Below are 22,016 nucleotides of genomic sequence, written 5' to 3'. Positions count from 1 at the left end.
GCCACTGTTAATTGTTAATTATTTATATAGGTAACTTACTAACATATTTCTCTTCTGGAGTAGGGGGGGTTAACTAATTAGCAGTGCAGATTATACATTAGATTACAATTACATGTTTAGGGGACGCGGGTGGCGCTGTGGGTAAAACCTCAGCGCCTAGGGCTTGCCGATCGCATTGTCGGCGTTTCGAATCCCCACGGCGGGGTGCGCTCCCGTTGCTCGGTCCCAGCGCTTGCCAAACTAGCAGTTCGAAAGCACCCCCGGGTGCAAGTAGATAAATAGGGACCGCTTACAAGCGGGAAGGTAAACGGCGTTTCCGTGTGCTGCGCTGGCTCGCCAGAGCGGCTTCGTCACACTGGCCACGTGACCCGGAAGTGTCCCCGGACAGCGCTGGCCCCTAGAGTCGGACACGACTGGCAAGTATGGGCAGAGGTACCTTTACCTTTTTACATGTTAAGAACTTGCATAAATTAAAAAAATGTGGCAAGAGAAAGGGATCTCAAGAGTTCAAGATATTTTTGAAAGCAGCAAGCTGCTCTTGCAAGAAAAGTCGTTCCTGGTGGCGCCAAGTTCTGCTCTTGGCTCCATATCCATCAGTTAGGAAGTTTTGCCAGAAAACTTTACAGGAGGCCCATAGATCTGTTACAGTGAGAATTAGTGTCTGCAACACCCAATTCAATTTGGGATAGATTATAGGGCAACCTTTATGGAGCCCGGGAAATATACAAAAACATTATTATTATCATTATCATCACCATCACCGCCTTTTTGGTGCTCCCAGACCCTGGAACTCCCTCCCAAGCAGATGCAAACTTTCTTGTTTCAACAGGCTTTTGAGAACTGATGGCTTTTAATTAAAGGGCTGGTGTTGTTTTTATTGTAATTATGTTTGCATAAACTAAAAAATGTGGGAAAAGAAAGGGATTTCAAGAGTTCAAAATATTTTAGAAAGCAAGCTGCTCTTGCAGCAAAAGCAGCTTTTATATATGTGTGTGTACATATATATGTGTGTGTTTATATACGTGTGTGTATACATATATATGTCTGAGATCCTGCTCTGTTCCAGTAACAAGAAGCCGAAAGCACCAGCCTGAAGATGACGAGTGAGACCTCGTCGAAACGTCGCCTAGACACCCCAACTTTTACACGGGAAGACACCCGAGGACACCAAAACCTGCATATATGTCTGTGTGTACATATATGTGTGTGTGTGTGTATATATATGTATGTCTGCTTTTCTGGGGGTACGCATACCTCTGAACATTTTCTGAATCTTTGTACTTTTGTCCATTTGCTGTATTTATTTCCCCCAATTTGAACTATAAAATGATGATTTTCTTGAGTCAAAATGAGAGTACCCCTAAACATTTTTTTAAGGAAAAAAAGCAGTGTGTGTCTGTAGCAACCACCGGCACTTCCCCCATCCCCTTTCAGCTACGTTTGGTAGACAAGACAGGGAAAAACCTAGGTATATTTTAATTTAGCTAATTATGTAATAGGTTTATGTCGGGAAATGAATATGGATGTTGAATTCGATGTTTGTAATTTTTCTTTTTTCGGTTTTGGAAATAGGAGGAGGAAAAAAGAAGGAAAAAAGATAGGCGGGGCAAGTTTCTTTTTCCCTCTCGCGGAAATCCCAAGAGCAAGGGATTTTCACCTGTTGAATGCCTGCCTGTTATAGTTACAGTATTAGAGGCGCCGAGTCTCTGCGAAAGGAAGGGGGAGAAGCAGCAAGAGGAGGAGAAAAAAGATGGTGAAGGTGATGGCAAAGGGGGCGCCGTATTTCTAACCCTTTCCTCGGAATGGACCGCTGAGTGCAAAAAAATAAACCCAAAAAAACACTCGCGTTTTTAAATCCTCCGGACGCTGCCTCTTTGCTGAGGGAAGCAGCTCCCACCCTCAGCCCTCAATGACTCCCCTGAGGCACGCGGGGAGGAGCCCGTATGGGCGGGCGAAGTAATAATAATAATAATAATAATAATATCTCCCACTGAAAGGAAGGGCTGAGGGGCGCGGAAGACACGGCGCCGGAGCCTCTAGCTCGCTCGCGGCCTCATCCCGCAACGCTTCGAAGGGAAGAGAAGACGGTCTACCTGCTCGCCTCCGAGGGAAGGAGGACGCGCCAGCCCCGCTCAGAACACAAAAGGAGCGCGCGCGGGGCGGGGCGCGAGAGAGCCGCTTTCTGCCGCAACCGTTAACTGAAATCCGCGAGAGACCACGCCCTCCGCAGGCCGCTCCATTTTCGCAGGGGGGGTGCCTCTGAGGCCTTTCCGGCAGAAGGGAAAGCGGGTGTTCTCGCCCGGCGGGACGCGTAGGGTTGGGGTAACACTCTACCGGGAGAAAGTCATTCGTCAGTCAACTGGCTTCTCTGGGAAACGGTGCGGTTGGAGCCTTCTCCTCCTCTCTCTCCCCCCCTTTGGGCCATCGTGTGGACTAGTCCTAACCGCCCCTTCAGTATCTTAGATACGGCACAGGACGCCGGAAACAACAGTCTGAGGGGAGTTTGGGGCGGGGCGGGGGAGAGAGAGAGAGAGAGAGAGAGACCCTGGGCTCACGCTCTCTGCGTTAGATCCGCCCCCTCATATCAGAGGTACCCGGATGTTCGCCGCCCTGCGCAAGCCGGAGTTCTCCTCTGTTGCTATGGAAACCTGGCCTTTACGGATTGGACCCCTCGCCCCGGCTGCGGCCTTCCCGCCGCAGGTGAGGGAACAGATTAAGAGTAGCGCGAGGCTTGCTTCTACCTCAGACTTCCTCAAAGTAGGCCCTCCAGATGTTTTTGGCCTACAATTCCCATGATCCCTAGCTAGCAGGACCAGTGGTCAGGGATGATGGGAGTTGTAGTCTCAAAACATCTGGAGGGCTGAGTGTGAGGAAGCCTGTTCTACCTCACCATTGGCCCTTCTTGCCGTGGGCTGCCGCGGTTAAGCCCCCTTTGCCAACACCCTCCTGTGTTTATGCTTTGTCGCGTTGCTACCGCTAGGACAGCATTTCCCAACCTTGTGCCTCCAGCTGTTTTTGGACTACAACTCCCATCATCCTTAGCTAGCAAGACCAGTGGTCAGGGATGATGGGAATTGTAGTTCAAAAACGGCTCAAGGCCCAAGGTTGGGAAACACTGCGCTAGGGGACAACAGTTTCGGATCGAAAGCCCTTCGCCAAAGCACTGTTGAAACACCCGCCAGAATCCGTTCTGCGTGGCCGGCCCTACCATTAGGCAGCAGGAGGCGGCAGCCTCAGGGAGACGATTTCGAGTGCTGCGAAAAACCATTTTGCTTTTTGTATGAAACTGCAGCAGATAGACTGTGGTGACATTTTCCTGCAAGGGAGAGGCAGGGATGCATGTAGGATTTTCCTTCTTTGGGTACCATAGTAGGGTGACGAAGGTGACCCCCCAGTCTCTGCGGAACAGTAGCAAGATTCCAGGGAGTTTGTGTTTCCATTCAAGACATAGCGGAGACTGCTGTGTCTTTCGGAAATAGGCTTTATTAACACATATTTACAACCTGGTGCAAAAGGTTAAAAAGTTAAAGAACCCCTGGAAGTCTAGTCAAAGACGACTATGGGGTTGTGGTTCTCATCTCGCTTTCAGGCCAAGGAAGCCAGTGTTTGTCTGCAGACAGTTTTCCAGGTCATGTGGCCAGCATGACTAAACCAAAGCTAGAGTGCATGGAAACACTGTTTACCTTCCCGCCACAGTGGTACCTATTTATCTACTTGCACTGGCATGCTTTCAAAGTGCTAGGTTGGCAGGAGCTAGGACAGAGCAATGGGAGTTCGCCCCGTCGCGGGGATTCGAATCGTCAACCTTCCAATCAGCAAGCCCAAGAAGCTCAGTGGTTTAGGTCACAGTGCCACTTGTGTCCCACTTCAACCTGGTGCAGATGGAGAGACCACAGAGTTTACAGCATCTGTGTCTCCAGAGGGGCTTATCCTTCAGATGCTTTCTAAGCACCATCTCTGGGCCTCTGCCCCAGCTTGCCTCCAACCAGCCTTCATGGTATCTGCCCTTCAGCCCCCTGCATTGAGTTATCTCCCACTTCCTGCTTCTTCCCAGAAAACTCATTGACAAGCAACTCCTCCCCTCCCTTTCTGTCTGCTCATCCCTCTTCTCCCCACTGTTCCAAGCCTAGTTTTAATATGTTGAAGGAGACAGGTACCAAAAGGAACCAAAGTGGAGCCATATTGTCTCAGATAGCAGCCATTAGCTACAATTGAAGTAGTCATTTACAAACTGTCAGAAACCGTTCTTTTTTTGCACCCCACCCATGCTGGCTTATGAAGGAGAAAGTGATGCAGAGTAAGACATATTGGGTTCAGACTCTATAATCATCTTCTGCTTGGTGCAAAGCACAATATCAGACCCTATTCCAGGGCACATAATAGAAACTGTATTTGAACTGTAGTTGAACCTTACTCCAGTGCTGGTAAAAGGACAGTGTCTTCCTTTACACTTGAGAGCAGCAGCTTAGTGTAGCACTGAGATATGATAAGTGTTATGGTCCTAGGGTTACCATGCTTTTTAAGTCTTTGTTTGGATGGTGTATCTTCAACCATCTAAGGGTGGGGGTTAACAGTTTAAGTTTTTCCTCCCATGGAAGGATGGGATAATATTCACCTGCTGAATTTCCCCATTTAGCATATGCCACAGATGAACATCCTTTCATGCAGTTATCTGCACGCAGCATGCTGCTGAGTACAAAAAGCTGTGGCTTGGGACTCATGGAAGCAAGAATCTCAGAAATCTAATGTGGACCAATAAAAATCCTCATCTAAGACGCATGTCTTTAGCAGTGTTCGAAACTCCCATTGTTCTAGACGCATTTTGTGACAATTTCATTAGTGCAAGCAGTTTCTGAGCTCTGGGCACAGTACTGTGCCTAGGATTTCAGATTAAAACTGCAGAGTGGAAGGAAAGGAGGAGCCTTTTCTTCCTCCCCACTTCCAGCTACTCTCTGAAGACTGGAGAAGAGACCCTCTTAAGAATAATAGGGGAGTGGGCAGGGGAAGGACTTAACCATATGAAAAATGAACAAATTTTAGCTGAAGCTCGTTCATTTTCAGCTTTGTATTCTTGCTGCAAAAAGTGTGCCTAGACATTGTTGCGCTCATAACCTAGGTTTAAGGGCCCATTTGGCTCCTAGCTTTCATATCTCAGTTTCTAACACTGGTCTTTAGCTACGTATTTATAATGACAAAACATTATCGATAGCTATAATGCACTTGATTTAAAATGTTATGAGGATGCATAATCAACAATTACAGTGTTAAATTAGCCAGGTGGATAGCTATTTATAAGTGTGAGATGACTGAAATAAAAACTCGAAGAAATTTGGTTTACTTTTAAGACTGCCTTAAGACATAACAAATCTACATTCCCTCCCCTCACCCCTTTGCTTTGGCCACTTGTTTGTGTGTGCAGGCATTAAATATATGACTCCTACAAACTGCAGGGAGAAGGTGGCTACAGTCCTATAGACCAGTGTTTCTCAGACAGTAGACTAGGAGTCCAGGCTGCACCAGTGGACCTTGGGCTGCTTTCAGGTAGGCGTCAGAATCACAGCTTGACAATTACCTCCTCACTTGCCTAGAAAAGTTGTTGTGGGAGTGGGGGACAGCGGCAGAGTGTTAATACATTTGTATGCCTTTGAAAAACAATGGCACCTTAACCATCATGTGTTAGCATAGAGTGAGGTTTTAAAGCTAGGGCTAGAAACCAACCTGCTCCTTGGTTCTGCTGGATCTCTCAGTGGCTTTTGATACCATTGACCATGGTATCCTTCTGGACTGTCTGGGGAGGTTGGAAGCTGGGGACCACTGTCATGCAGTGGCTCTGCTCCTTTCTATTGGGCTACTTCAATAAAGTGGTGTTGGGGGATGAGTGTTTGGACCCCTGGGCACTCACTTGTGGGGTGTCTCAGGGCTGTGTCTTCTCCCCTATGCTTTTCAACATCTATATGAAGCTGCTGGGCATGCTGTCTGATGCTGATAGCAGTTGTAGTTCAACAACTGTAGAGTCACAGGTTTCCCATCCCTGACTAAAATTAATAACTTATCTATCTTTACTCCTGAAGTCATAGCTTTAACACATGCAATTCTGGCAATGAGCCCAGAGGGAGAAAAAACCACCATCAACCAGGCCATGTTTCCCTCCCTAGTCAGCAGCCCTACTTCTCTTGAATGCTTGCAGTTGAAGGAGTTTCCTTTTGTTTGTAGGGAATTACTGTATATATGCCACTTCCCTGCCCCCTCCAGCCCTAGTCATCACTGTGGAGTGCTACAAAACTTTGTCATAGGCCCTGTACTGTTCAACATTTCTATGAATAATTTGGATGAAAGAGCAGAGGGGATGCTTACCATATTTGCAGATGCCACAGAGCAGGATAGCTGACACCCGAAAAGATCAAATAAAGATTCTAAATGATCTTGAGAGTTTGGAATGCTAGACCAAAAGCAACAAAATAAAATTCAGCAAAGCAATTAGGTACGAAGAATTGGAGGCACAAAGATAGGAAGGGCAGCCACACCTATGAGAAAGGTCTAGGTGTCTTAGTCGATTAGAACCTCAGAATGAGGCAGCAGTGTAATGCGGTGCCTAAGAAAGCTAATGCAGTCTTAGGTTGCTTTAACCAAAGCATAGTGTCCAGGTCACATTAGGTAATAGCTCCACTGTATTCTGCTCTGGTCAGACTGCATCTGAAGTGCTGTGCCTATTTCTGGGTGCCAAGATTTAAGAAGGGCATTGTCAAATTTGAGTGTGTCCTTGTACTGAATTTAGGATCTTGGTTTTACTCCTCTTGTAATCAAATAGGATTAGTTCAATTATACAAGTATATGTAACCAACACCGCCTGTAGAATCATAGAATTGTGGAGTTGGAAAGGACCGTGGGGATGATCTTGTTCCACCCCCATAACATTGTACAATGGTGTTTGTATTGCTACAGAATAATACTCTATAAAGCAAATGGGATATGTTTTTATTGGTTTGAGTTTTTTGCACATATGGTCTTTAGTTGCAGACATTTCCTTTTGACAGTGTATGTATGAGCCATGCTTCTCTGCCATGTCTGCTTTTGTGACATAAGCTTACCCAGATCAAATTATACAAAATGTATCACAGGATACTTCAGAAGGTATTGTTTATCCATTTTTCCTGATTGACGTCCACCCATTTTACAATTTTCAGCAGTAGGGAAATAACTGTGACCAAAACAACAACAACTTTGTAAACTTCTGTGGTTTTTCAGAAAACAAACATCCTAGGAATGCTGATCCATGCAGTTTCTTTACAGTTGATGTGGACGATGAGTAAAATATGTAGGTTGGTTTTGTTAAACAGAAACTTGCAGCAGAATCTTAACAATTCTGATTTAGAATTCAGTTGAACTCATTGAGTCTTTCTGGGCTTGTTCCAGCCTTAAGAGTATTTTACCCTATTATGTCATCTGAAACACTGCTGAAAACATTAGTTTTCTAGATTTCGATTTGGATCATGAAGTTTGCACTTTTCCTATTTGGATCAACTTCCTCTTTAGGAAATTGCCACTTACACAAGGGTAAATAATAATAATAATAATAATAATAATAATAATAATAATTTATTATTTATACACTGCCCATCTGGCTGGGTTTTCCTAGCCACTCTGGGCGGCTTCCAACAAAACACTAAAATACAATACAGTGGTACCTCGCAAGACGAAATTAATTCGTTCTGCGAGTTTTTTCGTCTTGCAAAGCACGGATTCCCTGGGTATTAACGGTTTTAAGAAAAAGGAAACAAACTCGCAAGACGTTTTTGTCTTGCGAAGCAAGCCCATAGGGAAATTCGTCTTGCGAAGCAACTCAAAAAACGAAAAACTCTTTCATCTTGCGAGTTTTTCCTCTTACGAGGCATTCGTCTTGCAAGGTACCACTGTAATCTATTAAACATTAAAAGCTTCCCTAAAGAGGGCTGCCTTTAGATGTCTTCTCAAAGTTTGGTAGTTATTTTTCTCTTTGACATCCGATGGGAGGGCGTTCTACAGGGCGGGTGCCACTACCAAGTGCCTTACTTTGAGAATGTTTGTGTAACACAGTGATTTGGAACATGCAGTGCATGGGCAAACTAACAGTCACATGGATGCCATACTTTAGCCTAAGTGATGATGGGAGCACATCCACCTTACTTTCAGCTTGATTCTAGTTACTCAGATGTAAGTGCCAGCGTTCCATTAAGCTTACTTGCAGGTAAGCATAGAATCACAATCTTCAATGGACAAGTCAATTCCTGCTTGCAACCAGTGAGCTGGAGATTGTAGCGTGGTCCTTTTGCCTAATAAGTTGCCTTTGAACTAGGAAATTGAAATCACCTCTGGCCTAAATTTGTATGTCTGTGCAGTATGCATGGTACATACATTACTCCTTCTGCTGATATACTGGGGGCTCTGTTTAATGACAAAGTTAGCTTCAGCCTTGTATCTGAGTGAGTGGTAAACAGTCCAATCCTCTGCATATTAACTCAGAAGCAAGTCCCAGTAAATTATGTGGGCCTTGCTTTCAGAAGAATGCACAAAGAACGATATATAAATGCAATGAATGAATGAATGAATGAATGAATAACGAAACGTGCATTAGGACTGCAGCCTTTGTGTCCTAGCCACTTGGGGCAGGGGTATGCAAATCAAAATGAGTTTAAAATGCTGTCTGTGACATGCAAGGGGAGCACCGTCACTTTTTAAAAAGTTTTTATTAACCAATTAACACATGTTAATTACCACCTTTTCCCCGTTTACTGTACTTGCCCACCCTTCCACACTTGCTTGCCCAAATTTAAAAGGGTTCCAAAAGTTAACTTCTGGAACTAGCAAAAAAAAAAAAAAAGGACGCTCTTCTGAAGGTCGCCGTTTTATTTTTAAGTTTGGCGGAGTTCTCCTGATGCAGGGAGTGGGATCAGCTGCCGTGGCTTGTTATCCCGAGTCCGTTGCCTGGAAACTTCAGGCACCCGGGCGCTGCCGCCTCCCCAGCAAGCGGGGCTTGGGCGATGAGGTAATCCTGTGTAGCCGGAGAAGCGGGGAGGAGGGCCTGAGCTTAAGGAACCCAGCCGAGGGCCCGCCCAGCCGGCAAAGAAAGCCCTGGCGGCAACCAGCGTTGAGCGCGCTCACCTCTCCCAAGCCGAGGTGCGCCGCCCGCAGCAGCCGGAGATCCGCAGCCAAAAGGGCAAAGGCGCCTTCGCCGCTGGGAAAAAGGTCGCGAGGCCCTGGAGCGGAGGACGTGTGCGCTGAAGATCCCGGCTTTTCCCGCCAGCCTCAGGGCGTGGGATCCCGGCACGTAGCAGCCAGCGATCCCGGGAGCAGCAGCGCCCCCCGCAACACAGCGCCGGCTGGAAAAGGGAGCAGCAGCGGCAGCCGGCCTTTTTTCCTCTCTCTCTTTCTCTCGCCTCTCCCACGTGTGGAGCCGGCTGGCTGTATGCCGCCTAAGCGGGGCATTTCCAGCCGGGGAGGTGCCGTTTTGGATCGCCTGGCGGCCGGATCGCCCGTCTCCACGCGCGCGCTTGGCTCAGCCTGAAGGCGATTCGGCGGCGGCGGAGGCGGCGGGGCGAGGAAGTAGGAAGTAGTCACAACCCCATCGCCGGCCCTGCTGCTCATGTGCCGCTCCATCCATCACGCCCGGAGGGGGATCCGTTTACACTAGCCCGGAAAACAAGCCGAAGCGAGCGCCCGGGAACGGACGCGCCACCGAGGAACGGCGTGCGTTTTGGAGAGCCTGCGCGCGTTTTGGAGAGCCTGCGCTTGGGTGAGTGGCGTCTCTTTGCGCGCTGGTCGTGGCCGGGGGAGCGGGAGTCCCGAGCTTGTTTCTACAGTCCCGCGCTCCGGAGGAAAACCAGGCGCAGTTTTCTGCCCTCCTCGTTCGCGTCTCCTTCTGCGCTGCTTGTTTTGGGTAAGCTCTGGCCGCCTGGGAAGACCTGGGAGACGTCCTCTCCTCTCCTCTCCTCTCCTCTCCTGACCTGCGTGCGCTCAGGTAGGGCCAACGGAAGCTGCCATTGCAGATGTGGCGTTGGACGGACAGATGAGCTGCTTCAGGTTCAGGAAGCTGGCAGGAATTGCCTTCATTTAGCTTGCAGGCGGGATGTGCCCCTGCGTGGTTACGGTTTGTCCCAATTTTTCCGCGAACCGCTGCATGCAGTGCATGACAGTGGACATGACCTTCAGGAGACTTGCTTGTAAATTGGCAGAACTCTGCCCGGTTTTTACACGTTCCCTGGTTTCTTTGGCTTCCTCTTAAAAACAACAGTTAAGCCTGTTTACACAAGAATTTGCTTGCAGAGGCAGACCTTGTGAATTATTTACAGCAGAGGGGGAAAGGCTTCTATGCAGCAGTCACTACCCAATTCCAGAACATTTCAGCTCTTAATCCTGATTTGTTAATGTATTTTGCATAGGTTAGTAACTGTGAAAGAAAGCAAGGTTTTATTCAGTGTCTATGTGCCCTTAACGGTACAGAGAAGAAATGGTCATGTAAAGACTTACCGGTACATAAAACTGGTCATTTGCAGTTTCAGTCCTTGGAAGCTGAAATCATACTTGACCTAAGCATGCAGCTGATCTCCAAAACTATAACTATGTGTTTTGATGGGGTTCATTGAAAAACGTCTCACAAAATTATTTATAAAAGGCATAATTTTAAAGCAGAAGTAAGGTTTTTTAAGGTCATTGTGCTGGATTTATTGTTTCCAGGCCTTGCTGGGGCTCCTAAGGCCCATGCCTTTTTTGGCTGCCATAAATGAAACCCTAGAGCCTACTAATCTCTCAGCTTTTGCTAACCTTTATTATGATATGCGGTACAGTCCCTTGCCTTGTTTGTTTGTTTAAAAGATTCCTTACCCACTCTTCATTGCTGAAGGAATCCCAGAGTGGGCTACATTAAGATAAAACACACCAATGCATAGGCAAATAAGTCTGCAGCTTGCTTTGGAAACTTATGAGAGTTGGTTCCAGCAAGGGATTTCCAAAACCAAGATCCTACAGAATAAGAAATGCAAGGTTTGTAGGTGATGCCATTTATTGAGCCAACTCTTGCTGGTGGTGCAAGAGCGTGTGAGCTTTCAAGGTAAAACATGGGGGATGGTGATTTGTGTGTGTGTCATCTGAAATCTTACGTATTCATAAACCGAAAGAGATTGGTCTTAAAGTACAATACATAGTTTTTGTTTTAATAATATTTATTCAAAAGTTGCAATACAGTTACAATACATTTTCAATCAATATATCCCTCTGGGTATAGGGCGGTATATAAATTCAATAAATAAATAATAATAATAATAATCCCCCCCACAGACACTTCTGTGATGTTGATGGCATTGAAATATCCTGTTCTTCTTCAATAAAAGAGAAAAAGGGAGAGCAGATCATGTCAAAGGTATCTTTTTTGGGAGATAACTTTGATTAGTCGCTGATGGTATGTGAGGCGTTCTGATGACACATAGTTAATCTATGGAATTGGCTATCTGCAGGTTGCAGTAATGGCTGCCAAACTGGACATCTTTAAAAGGGAATTAGGCAAATTCATTGAGGATAAGGGTATCAATGGCTCCTGGTCATGATGACTGTACTACTTCCAGTTTTGGAGATATTATGTCCCTGAATACCAGTTGCTGGGGCGGGACGACAAGTGGGGATGGAGCTGTTGTTCTCATATCTTGCTTGCAGGCTTCTCATAGGCATTTCATTGGCCACTGTGAGAACAAGATACAGTACTGGTCTAGATTATTAGTTGTCTGATTTTATTGATGCTGAAATTTCTAAATAGGCCTCCATCAAAGGGATCCCAGAGTGGTCTACCTATCAGTACAAATTGGGGGCAGGGAACTTCAGACCTGAGAACCAATTATGGCCTATTAGGCTTCCCAGTATGACCCTCGGGACTCTATCCAAGCCTCTCTCCTTAATCTCCCCCGCCACTCCATACCCGTCTTGAATGCTTTTTCCTGAAATGTTATATGCTGCCTCCTTATCTGGATGGAGAGAGAGGGGTATAGGTGTATATAGAAACCTCTGATTTGTTATGTTTGGCTAGAATGTAATCCATAATCCATTTTACAGAAAATAATTGCTTCAGTAACTCCATCCCCTTTTGTGTCAGACCCCCCCACCACTTGCATGTGACCCTGGCTGGTTGACTGCAATTGAATGCGGCCCTCAAGCTGAAAATAGGTTTGCCCACCACCAAATTATAACATTAATATATTAAACTAAGAATCAGGTTTCTTTTAAAATATATATACAGTGATACCTCCGGTTGTGAACGGGATCCATTCCGGAGGCCCGTTCGCAACATGAAAAAAGCGCAACCTGAAGCGCCATGTCTGCACAGGTGTGTGGTGCAATATGGTGCTTGTGCGCATGCGCAGAGCGCAATTGGCGAAACCCGGAAGTAACCCTTTCTGGTACTTCCGGGGCGCCATGGGATGAAATCTGAAAGAATGTAACATGAAGCAAACATAACATGAGGTATGACTGTATTCCATTTAAAACCGCCCCATCATCCCAAGCCACAGTGGGAAATCTAAGTGAGAAAACCAAGCAGCGGCATTCTAGCCCAGAAGCGTGATTGTAAAGGTGCTTCATTCTTCCATGCATAAAGCTCAATAAGGAGGGAGACAAATGTTTCTCTAGGAGAGGGGAGACTCCTGCAGAAGCAGTATCACAAGCAAGAAAATCCTGTTGGATTGTTTGGGCCTTTGGCTTGATCTAGGATGGTTCTTCTTATAGAATCATAGAATTGTAGAGTTGGAAAGGACCACGGGTGTCATCTAGTTCAGCTCCTGCAATACAGGAATCTTTTTGCCCAATGTGGGTCTCAAGCCCACACCCTGGAGATTAAGAGTCTCATGCTGTACCCACTGAGCTACGTTTTTATGTTTGTCAATAAATTGTGGCAAATTTTAAGACCTTTTAAACACTTCCTCCATATCATATGTTTTTTTAAAAAATAATATTAAAGTTTCAAAGAAGTTACAAAAATGAAAAAAGAAAGAGAAAAAAGAAAAGAAAAAAGGAACAAAAAATACAAAGTACAGAAAAATAAAAATAATTAAGAACAAATCAGTCATTCCATATCCGATCTTTCATTTGCTTGTTTCCCTGACCTCCTCACACCTCCCTTTTTTGTATTCTAGTTCAATTAGTTACTTCAGCAAATCCTTTCCATTTTTGCTTTTATCTTAATAATTTATCTTAATATATTATATCTTTACATTCTCGCCTATTCTTAATCCAATTTCACTTAATTCTATAACATTACTGCTAAAGCCACATAACTTCACTCCAGCATCCTTCTAACATTCCTTAATTTTACAATGTTTCTGTAAATACTCTTTAAATTTCTTCCAATCTTCTTCTACCAACTCTTCTCCCTGGTCTCGGATTCTGCCAGTCATTTCCGCCAGTTCCTCCATATCATATGTTTCCTCATTCTTAAAGCGTTGACGTATGGCTTGTTTCATAAATAATCCTTCATAAACTATCACCTTAAGTTTAGTTGTGGTTATTTTTGCAAAATAGTGCTGGAGACCACTGTCGCACAGAAATGGGCTTGTGTCCAAGTGTGACTTTGGCTAATGTGAGTTAAGCAAAGTTTTGTAGAGATTCTCTGTCATTTCATTCTCTGTGCCAGCTTGAGCTCTGTTGGCACAAAACTCTTATTGCTAGGACTCTTAACATCAATAAATGTTTAAATCAGGAGATAAGCTGCAATTTTAAGTTTACATTCTGCTCTAATTTCAGTACTGGATGCCCATGCGTCTTGTACATGTAAAAATTTATGACGAAACAAGATGTGCCAATTGGCATTCGTATAGGTAGACTGTAAAAATGTCTGTGCTTCTTTCAATGTGTATTGCGCTCCACAGGAATTGCAACTCTGCATCTGGAATAACGTAATTCGAGTGTTGTGTCATTAATATTTGTTCTTCTCGCCAGATATTTAGGTAGCCGCAGTCTTTATTATGACCCCATTCTTTGTTCTTCGGATACTGTGGTCTGGTTTGGCTTGTTTGTCAGTATGTTGACTGGGACGTTCTTCCCTCCTATGTGAGAATTATTTCCTACAATGTTACTAGATGATGTATTCTGCAGCTGGAATCTTAATTTGTTGTGTTAGAGCTAAGTTCTAATTTCCTGCAGGATGTATGCATTCATTAACCTGGTCTGTATTACACAATCACAGCAGACTTATTCATATATCATCTCCATAATTCCTCTAGGAAATTTTATTGTTCACAAGCTTTACCTGGCACTGCTCTTGTGACAGCAAAATGCAAGCATTATGAACATAAGACCTATCTAGTTAGTGGGATTGCAGAAATTCAAGCAGTTCCATGTGACTGTAGTGTATTTGTGGAGGGGAATGCTGATTTTTAAAGGCTCCTCTTGAAAATACAAAAAAAAAATATTTAATATCAGCTCTGGTTTTCGTTTAAAGTATTTAAAATATCAATTCAGTAGCACGTCTTTGAGAAGACAAATTTGTAACAGCACAAGCGTTCATAGGTTACATGATTCTTCATATGAAAAACTTGGATAGTTGGCAACAAGCATTACAATGCAGTGTGTTTATAATCTGTATGTCAAGTACTAAGGAATGTAGGGAGCTTATAATGATAAACTGTTCACTCAGTTTTTAAAATGGGAGAAGACTCTGTAGTGCTAGATCAACATTGTATAAATTCTTCTCCCACCTTATGCTCCTTAAGGAAGAAAATTAATAATTTTCTTACGAATGATCATTTTGGAGTGTCCTTGAAAGCTGAACTGCTGCTTTGCAAGTTACGTTGTGTTTCTGCTTTTAATACAAGATTTATATCTTTTCATCTGTTTCCCTAATGACAACATTGTTTGGACATTGTAGGCTGTTGAGGGACATTTTCAGCACAATGTATATGCTGAAATGGAGTTGTAAGATGTAGTTATTTGACACTGCAATTGTACTGTTTGTGTCAATTAAGAGATACCATTGGCCTCTAAGTCTAGTGCAGAATCTGTTGCCTTGATGTGATGATCCTGTGGTGTGCTTAAAGAATTGTCTCAGACTTGGGCACTGTCTGTGTTAGAGAACAATAGCTTTGTCAAAACCTTAACTTTAGGTCCTGAAGTGTTACTGGTTAATATTCTGTAGTATGAAAAAACTTAACATTATACAGTAGTTGTTTCCATCAGTAAGTTAGTGTGCCGTTTCAGACTGAAGTGCAACAGTATTGTTTAAAGGGACAAATTTTGCACCATTTTAATCTTAGTGAGACTCACTCAACGGTTATGGTATGATACCACCAAGAGAAACAGAGTCCTTTATCCTATCCATGAAAACACATTGCATTACTGTAAGGCTAAATGTATCTTGCTGCTTCTTATAGCTAAAGCAGAGCTGGCTAGCTATGTCCTCCAGATGTTGTTCAACTTCAGATTCCATTATCCTCAGCCAATAAATAGTCCTGGATTATGAGAGTTGTAGTCAGTAACATCTGGAGGGGCCCAGGTTAGCCACTTCTGGGTTAAAGCATCTCAAGACAGAAAACTTTCCCAGGTTGTTTCAAAGCAAGCCAAGTAATCTCTACTAAGTTACAGAGCCTAAGCTGCCAAAATAATTAACTTGTAAGCATTATCTCATGGCTAATCTCTGTACGTAGTAACAATAAGCCTCTTAACTGGATAAGTGTAAGTAGTAGAGTAAGTCAAAGTTTTTCTCATGAACATTATAACTAAGGCAAGCACTTTAGTTAAAAGTTTACGTTTCATTTGTGGGAAAGGCACTCTTTCCTTTATAACTTTCCCCCTCAAATTATGAACTCTTTCGTTTAGCAAATGAACGAAATGAACTAGATCTGGAGCCCAACCTGCTGCTAAGGTGGGAGGGGAGTGACCATATATATATATATATTTCACTAATTCTCCCAATTTGAGGTGTGTTGTTACATTTTTTAAGTCGGAGAAATGATACAGAGAGAATCAGAGATGATAATGGGTGGCCTTAGTTAAAATGAGGTTTCAATTTTAGGGCTCATGGGCCCAAGCCTAAGACTACTATTCTGTGTGTACCCTTGGGCTGTAGTCTTACTCGATTGCAGAAATTGCTTGCAAATAGCAATGCATAGGATTGCATCTTTAGTTTGAATTGCAGTCCGATCCTTAGGCATATGTACTTCAAGCTAAGTGCTATTGTTTGGTAAAAGTTGCATCCAAGTTAACATGCTGAAGACTGGGCTGTAAATATTTATACCGTCCTCTGATCACAATAATCCCTAGGAAGCAGCTGAAGTGAATGTTCTGTATATTTATTTCTCTTACAAATGATAGAATTTAGATCACTACAAACACAAAGCTACCATATGCTGACAACATTGGGATTGTGACGAAATTGAAACCCAGATTTTAAGTCTTTGCAGTCAGAATATAGTAATCGAACAGTAGATGGGAGCAGGAGCACCTCAATCCATTCCTTGGCCTTATCTGCCTCGTTTTTGTAACTGATCAATATTGGAGTAACTCTTGCTTTAAATTGTCACCTTGAACACACCCCAGAAGCAGAGAAACTTCAAAATTTTCCATTAGAAATTCAGAATGTCAGAAATCAGATGATATACATTTCTAATGGGACGCGGGTAGTGCTGTGGTCTAAACCACTGAGCCTAGGGCTTGCTGATCAGAAGGTCGGCGGTTTGAATCCCCACTACAGGGTGAGCACCCGTTGTTCGGTCCCAGCTCCTGCCCACCTAGCAGTTCGAAAGCACGTCAAAGTGCAAGGAGATAAATAGGTGACTGGTGCTGATGGGAGTTCAGCAACATCTGCATTATTATAAGGTGATTTGAACTCTGTGAGTAAAATGGGATGTAAGTTAGTTGGATAGATAGATAGATAGATAGATAGATAGATAATATAGCATTCTAAAATTTAGCATCAAGTCTCTAAAATACCTTGGAGTTGAGACTAATCAAAGAACCTTTGTGATATAAAGTTAGCAGTTGTTTTCAAAAACTGGTTTTGAGACTAAAACCATGGACTTGGTTTCCTTTAAAAAAAGTCTTCTCTTTACAACTTACCGCACATTAGACCAGGCAAACTTAAGTGTGCCAGAGAGGAAGCTAGTGGTTGAATCATCGGGACTGAAGTAGAAGGGCATAAGTAATGTGGAGAGAGAGATTCGTTGCTATTTGTCTCAGAAGGAAACTTGCAGCAATAATAATTTCACCAAAACATTTATGCCACCCATAACTTGATCGCTTTATTTATTGAAATAGGATTTCCTGAATTCATAAGAAATCCTCTTTCAATCAAGAAAGTGATCAATATATGGGTGGCATTTGATTTGTGGAGGGTTTGTAGAGAGGCATGTGGGCTTAAAGTAGAAGAAAAGAGGAAATGGAGCAGCTGATTAGTGTCCCGACATGACCAACCAACATGAGGTGCATGTGAAATTGCCGCAGTCCACAACCATTTTGGCAGACGAAACCACTTGCTTATCAGTCACGGGCATGACATAAAGCTTGCCAATAGCATGTTGATAGTTTTTATCTACTGGCATGATTGTTGAATTTCTAGCATTGAAGAGCTGTTTCCAAAAGGTGAACAGTCTTGATCTAATATCAACACTTGTAGGTGATTCAGGGATTGGAATCTTTGTTGGACAGCTATGGCTCTGAGCCACAAACAATTTAAAACACAGGTCTCAGATTTACTGTACTGTACTTTTCAGACCCACTTTGGAGCAAGCATACATTAGTTTGCTAGCTGCTAATGAATTTCACTTTGGAGGGAGCTTATTTAAATGCTTATACACAGGATTATTAACTCCAGCGACTGGGTCACTGTTTCCATCTTCTATAAATTTTAGCTCTGTGTAAAAGTGTGGCAGAATGACTGTTTTTTGGGGGGGCATTGTATGGCCGTTTATCCCCACTATTTAGGGACTCTATGTCGGTAATCTGCCACCTGAAGATACATAGTACATCTGAGGAAGTGGTTTCTAGTCCATGGAAATTTATACAATGGATTTGTTGGTTTTGGGGCACTACAAGACTCTGTATTGCTTTTACTACAATAAATCAACATTACTTCCCCTCTGAAATGCCCAATTTAAATGACTTGTAGACAGGAAACAAATGTATTGTGGAATTGTTTGTTAGAGGTTAAAAAATAAAAGGTATCATATAAGGAAATAAAACTGCTTTACAGCTCACCTCCAGAATTGGAGGTTAGTGGTCAGTTCAGCTAAACTTGTGCAATAACACAAGTACATGCAACCTGATACACATTACACAACAAACTGTATTTTATGTAATGGCTAAATTGGCAGTTGCAAAAAATCCTGTGGTTTGTCTTCTCTCTTCAGCACAATTACGTTAACTCAGGGTGCACATGTTTTTAAATTGTATGACAAGGTTTTAAGAGGAAACCACAGTAACATGTATGCAAAGAAATGCATTTTCCACAATAGGAAAATGGTTGAATATAATTTCTGCAGATTAATCTTTTTATTTATTTCCCTCTGTTTTCCATGTTCATAGCTGCTACTTCTTTTACCTTTGGGAAATGAAAACAAGCTATTTAAGTGAATCAGAAGTACGATGTTCCTTTGTGCCGAGGGTTCCAGTGGAGACGATCTGTACGTCTAAGTTACTGTGGAAACCATGGCTGCCAAACACTAACTTCTTTGTGCTTTACTCATGGACTATAACCCCAAAGAAAAGCTGTCTCCTCTTTTCTATAAGTTATTTTATTAATTGGGACTCCTCAGTCCTCAAATTCTGAAAACTCCCCTTGAAGGGTCACGGTTGATGTCCAGCTGAAAAAGAGATTAAACTCAAAGCTAACTTTTAAAAAAAGAAAGAAATTCCCACACTTTTCCTGCCAACCAGTCTCCAGTACTTATTCCCTCCTTCATTAAGCTGTTAGCAACATAGTTGCATTTAGAAGAGTGGGGTGTTCTGTGCAGTTTTCCTGCTATCTCTTCCTAATTTCAGACAATAATTCATTCTGGGATGAAGAAAATTGTACTAATTCCTGCATTAGTTGCCTTTCCTAACAGAGAAGGTCATTTTAACAGTTACTCTGGGAAAGTTTTGCCTGGAGGTTGGAGTTCAGGGTGACAGACTGGAAAGTAACACAATCTTGCCTCTTTGCTTACAGCCTGATACACCAAGACCTGTAGAGATCGACGTGATTATAAGCTCTTAGTTACAACTCACCTTTTTGAAGATAGAAAGGGTAGAAAGATTTCCCACCATGCCCATATATATATATGCACTTATTTTCTCTCAGCACAAAACTTCTTTTGCACTTAAAATAAAGTTGCATGAGAATGAATGGGTGATTCTTCAGTCCCTTTTCCTTCTCATGGTGAATTTTTGAAGGAGGAATATTCGCATGATGTGGTGATGAGATCACTCTGCAGGGAACACCAGCTGGCCTATTACTAGGGAGTTTAAATGTCTGTCTTGGATGTTTTTGGGCTCTTTTCCAGACTCCTTGCATATTGTGTAATGGAGTCTGTGGAAAATGAGCGATGTCTGCCAAATGGCTTTTCCATGGAACAGATTTCCCTTGTCTTCCCTTTCCTCTTGCGCTCATTTGAGGAGGGGAGTATTCTTTATTTGTTAGAATTCAACCCCTTCCGTGTTAAATGAGAAAATCCTGGGAGTGACAAAAACAAGGAAAAAAGAGCAGTTCAAGGCAAGTCTATTGTATAGCCCCAAAGCTTCAAAGCTGGTCTGTAACCTAGATATAAGACAGAGAAATGAATGGAACTAAGTGATGTACTCATCTCCCTATAGCTATCATTGTCTGCAATTTCCTGTTGCTGGTGAGGATCTATAGTTCAGACATGGTCACTGAGAACAGCTGATTAGTAGCCACCAGTAACCAGTTTGCTCCATGATTCTTTCCCCCTCCATAGAATACAACTGTTGTGGCTTTGTGTGGCCTTACTTGCCATGCCTCAAGTGGTTTGATGAGTCCAATAGTGCAACTGTGTAGACCTGTGCCACAGCTATAGCCGGAGAAAATTTGGATGCAGTTATTTTTGCTCCAGTGATTGCAAGTTGTTTAGTCCAGGTGATATATTATTTGTACTTCTGAAGTTAATCAAGGAAGTGTAAAATAAATTTACCATGCATTTTTAGGAGGAAAAAGAGCTCTTTTATTCTATCTTCCCAGCAACAGAATGGCCTCAAATAAACAGCTCTGTCCTTTAATCAATACCAGCTCCTCTTTTAATATTTGTCCCCATTGGCTAATAAACCAAACCTTTTGGTGATTGATCTAGTTTGTGGTGCTATTAAAATACATGTAGCATGCTCTAGCATAGGTAATGGTGTATAAACAAGATTATTAAACAATGAACGTTTGGGGTCTCTTATCGATTCTGTTGGAAATAACTTTGCTGAATGGTACTCTTACAGGGGTGATCCATAGAATTTCTGTTTATGAATTAGAATGTGCGCCATTTGCTGTTTTAGAGTCCCTCTGAAAATAACAATGTCTCCTCTTGCCACACCATTGCTATTAAAATGCAGGAGCCAGGGAAGTTTTAAAAGAATTAGTCACTGAGCACTGGCTTAAGCTTGCCTGCATAACTGGAAAGTCTTTCTGAATAATATTCTCCTGGAAAACTGTGAAAAATGTTGTATTTTCTATAAGCCTCTGCTACTCTTTCTCCCTGAAGTTGGTGAAGTTTTGAGCAAGTGGGAATTCCTTGTTTTTCACTTGGGAACAGCTGAACTAGGGAAAATGAGCCTTCTGTAATACTGAGTACAATAACAATTTATGCATAAAATGGTTTAGAATGAAAATGTTTGCAGCCGTCAGAAGAACATTTGGAGCAGCTAGGAATATAGCTGTTCTTTTGAATCCTGAATGTAAAAGTTAGGTACAGTTGTACCTCGCGTTACATACACTTCAGGTTACAGACTCCGCTAACCCAGAAATAGTACCTCAGGTTAAGAACTTTGCTTCAGGATAAGAAAAGAGGCCCCATTAGCTAAAGTGGAGCTTCAGGTTAAGAACAGTTTCAGGTTAAGAACTGACCTCTGGAACGAATTAAGTACTTAACCCGAGGTACCACTGTAATCTTCTCTTAGTCCCCAGCTATCTGCTGAGGGGCGGGCAGTGGACCAAGATGGAAAGGAGAAGAAAATACCATTACAGTGTATTCCTATGCTCCACAGTGAATTCCTATGCCCCACAAATAACCCAGAGATGCATTTTAAATAAAAGCACACATTCTACTCATGTAAAAACATGCTGATTCCCGGACCGTCCGCAGGCCGGATTTAGAAGGCGATTGGGCTGGATCCAGCCTCCGGGCCTTTGTTTGCCTACCCATGGTGTAGAAGGTCTGCTGAGACCTCTGGCGTGAAACAATGCCTTTGTTTGCAGAAAAGCTCGTTGAGCCCATTTACACAGTTAGTTGAGACAGGTTGCCCAGGGGCAAGGAAGTGAAGTCAAGCCGAAGCTTCAAAAGGTGTTCCTTAGAATAGTTTATTAAGCTCCAACATGTTTCACATTCTCTTTTTCAGCTAGTTTAGTTTCCCCTGGGGAAGAGTGATCTGACTTCAGAGCCATTTGATTTTATTTTTTTTAATGTATGCTGCCTTTATTCCATTGTTAATATTCAAGGGGACTTCGGAACATGTCATGAAACTAGCATTCTTTTTACATATGGGAATTGCAATTCGAACTCCTAGATCCGCTGGTTGGAGGAGATTAGGAAGGAGTGTAGGAACGTATCTTGTGCAAAAGCCCCTGCAGTCCCCTCAGATAGCTCCACAAGTGTAGGGTTGACAGTAGGCTCCAAATCAGCGCTATCGGGTGGTTAAGAGATGGCCTTGAATCAAGCGCTGCTCTGTTCAGAGAGGACCAAATATTGGAGATTGGAGTAACTAATCTCACTGCACAGTGGTACCTCAGGTTAAGTACTTAATTTGTTCTGGAGGTCTGTTCTTAACCTGAAACTGTTCTTAACCTGAAGCACCACTTTAGCTAATGGGGCCTC

At 43.1% G+C, this 22,016-nt stretch overlaps 2 protein-coding genes across 8 annotated transcripts in view; one reads left to right on the top strand and one right to left on the bottom strand.

Moving 5' to 3' along the window:
* Positions 1 to 2,681, bottom strand: part of ULK4 (unc-51 like kinase 4) — a 174,818-nt gene extending 172,137 nt beyond the window's left edge. For 2 of the 4 annotated variants that reach the window (XM_081882916.1, XM_081882919.1), the window contains exon 1: positions 2,094 to 2,303. The gene's annotated coding sequence lies outside the window, so the exon portion shown is untranslated. The other 2 variants (XM_081882917.1, XM_081882918.1) reach the window with 2 other exon arrangements.
* Positions 2,682 to 9,598: 6,917 nt separating this feature from the next.
* The window catches only part of TRAK1 (trafficking kinesin protein 1), a 140,852-nt gene continuing 128,434 nt past the window's right edge, over positions 9,599 to 22,016 (top strand). For 3 of the 4 annotated variants that reach the window (XM_081882936.1, XM_081882932.1, XM_081882938.1), the window contains exon 1: positions 9,599 to 9,769. The gene's annotated coding sequence lies outside the window, so the exon portion shown is untranslated. The other variant, XM_081882933.1, reaches the window with a different exon arrangement.

The sequence above is a fragment of the Podarcis melisellensis genome (genome assembly GCF_964234715.1).
Source record: "Podarcis melisellensis genome assembly, chromosome: 12".
Taxonomy (NCBI): Eukaryota; Metazoa; Chordata; class Lepidosauria; order Squamata; family Lacertidae; genus Podarcis; species Podarcis melisellensis.
Note: the sequence above shows the minus strand (reverse complement) of the source record. Positions and strands in the feature narration are given on the sequence as shown.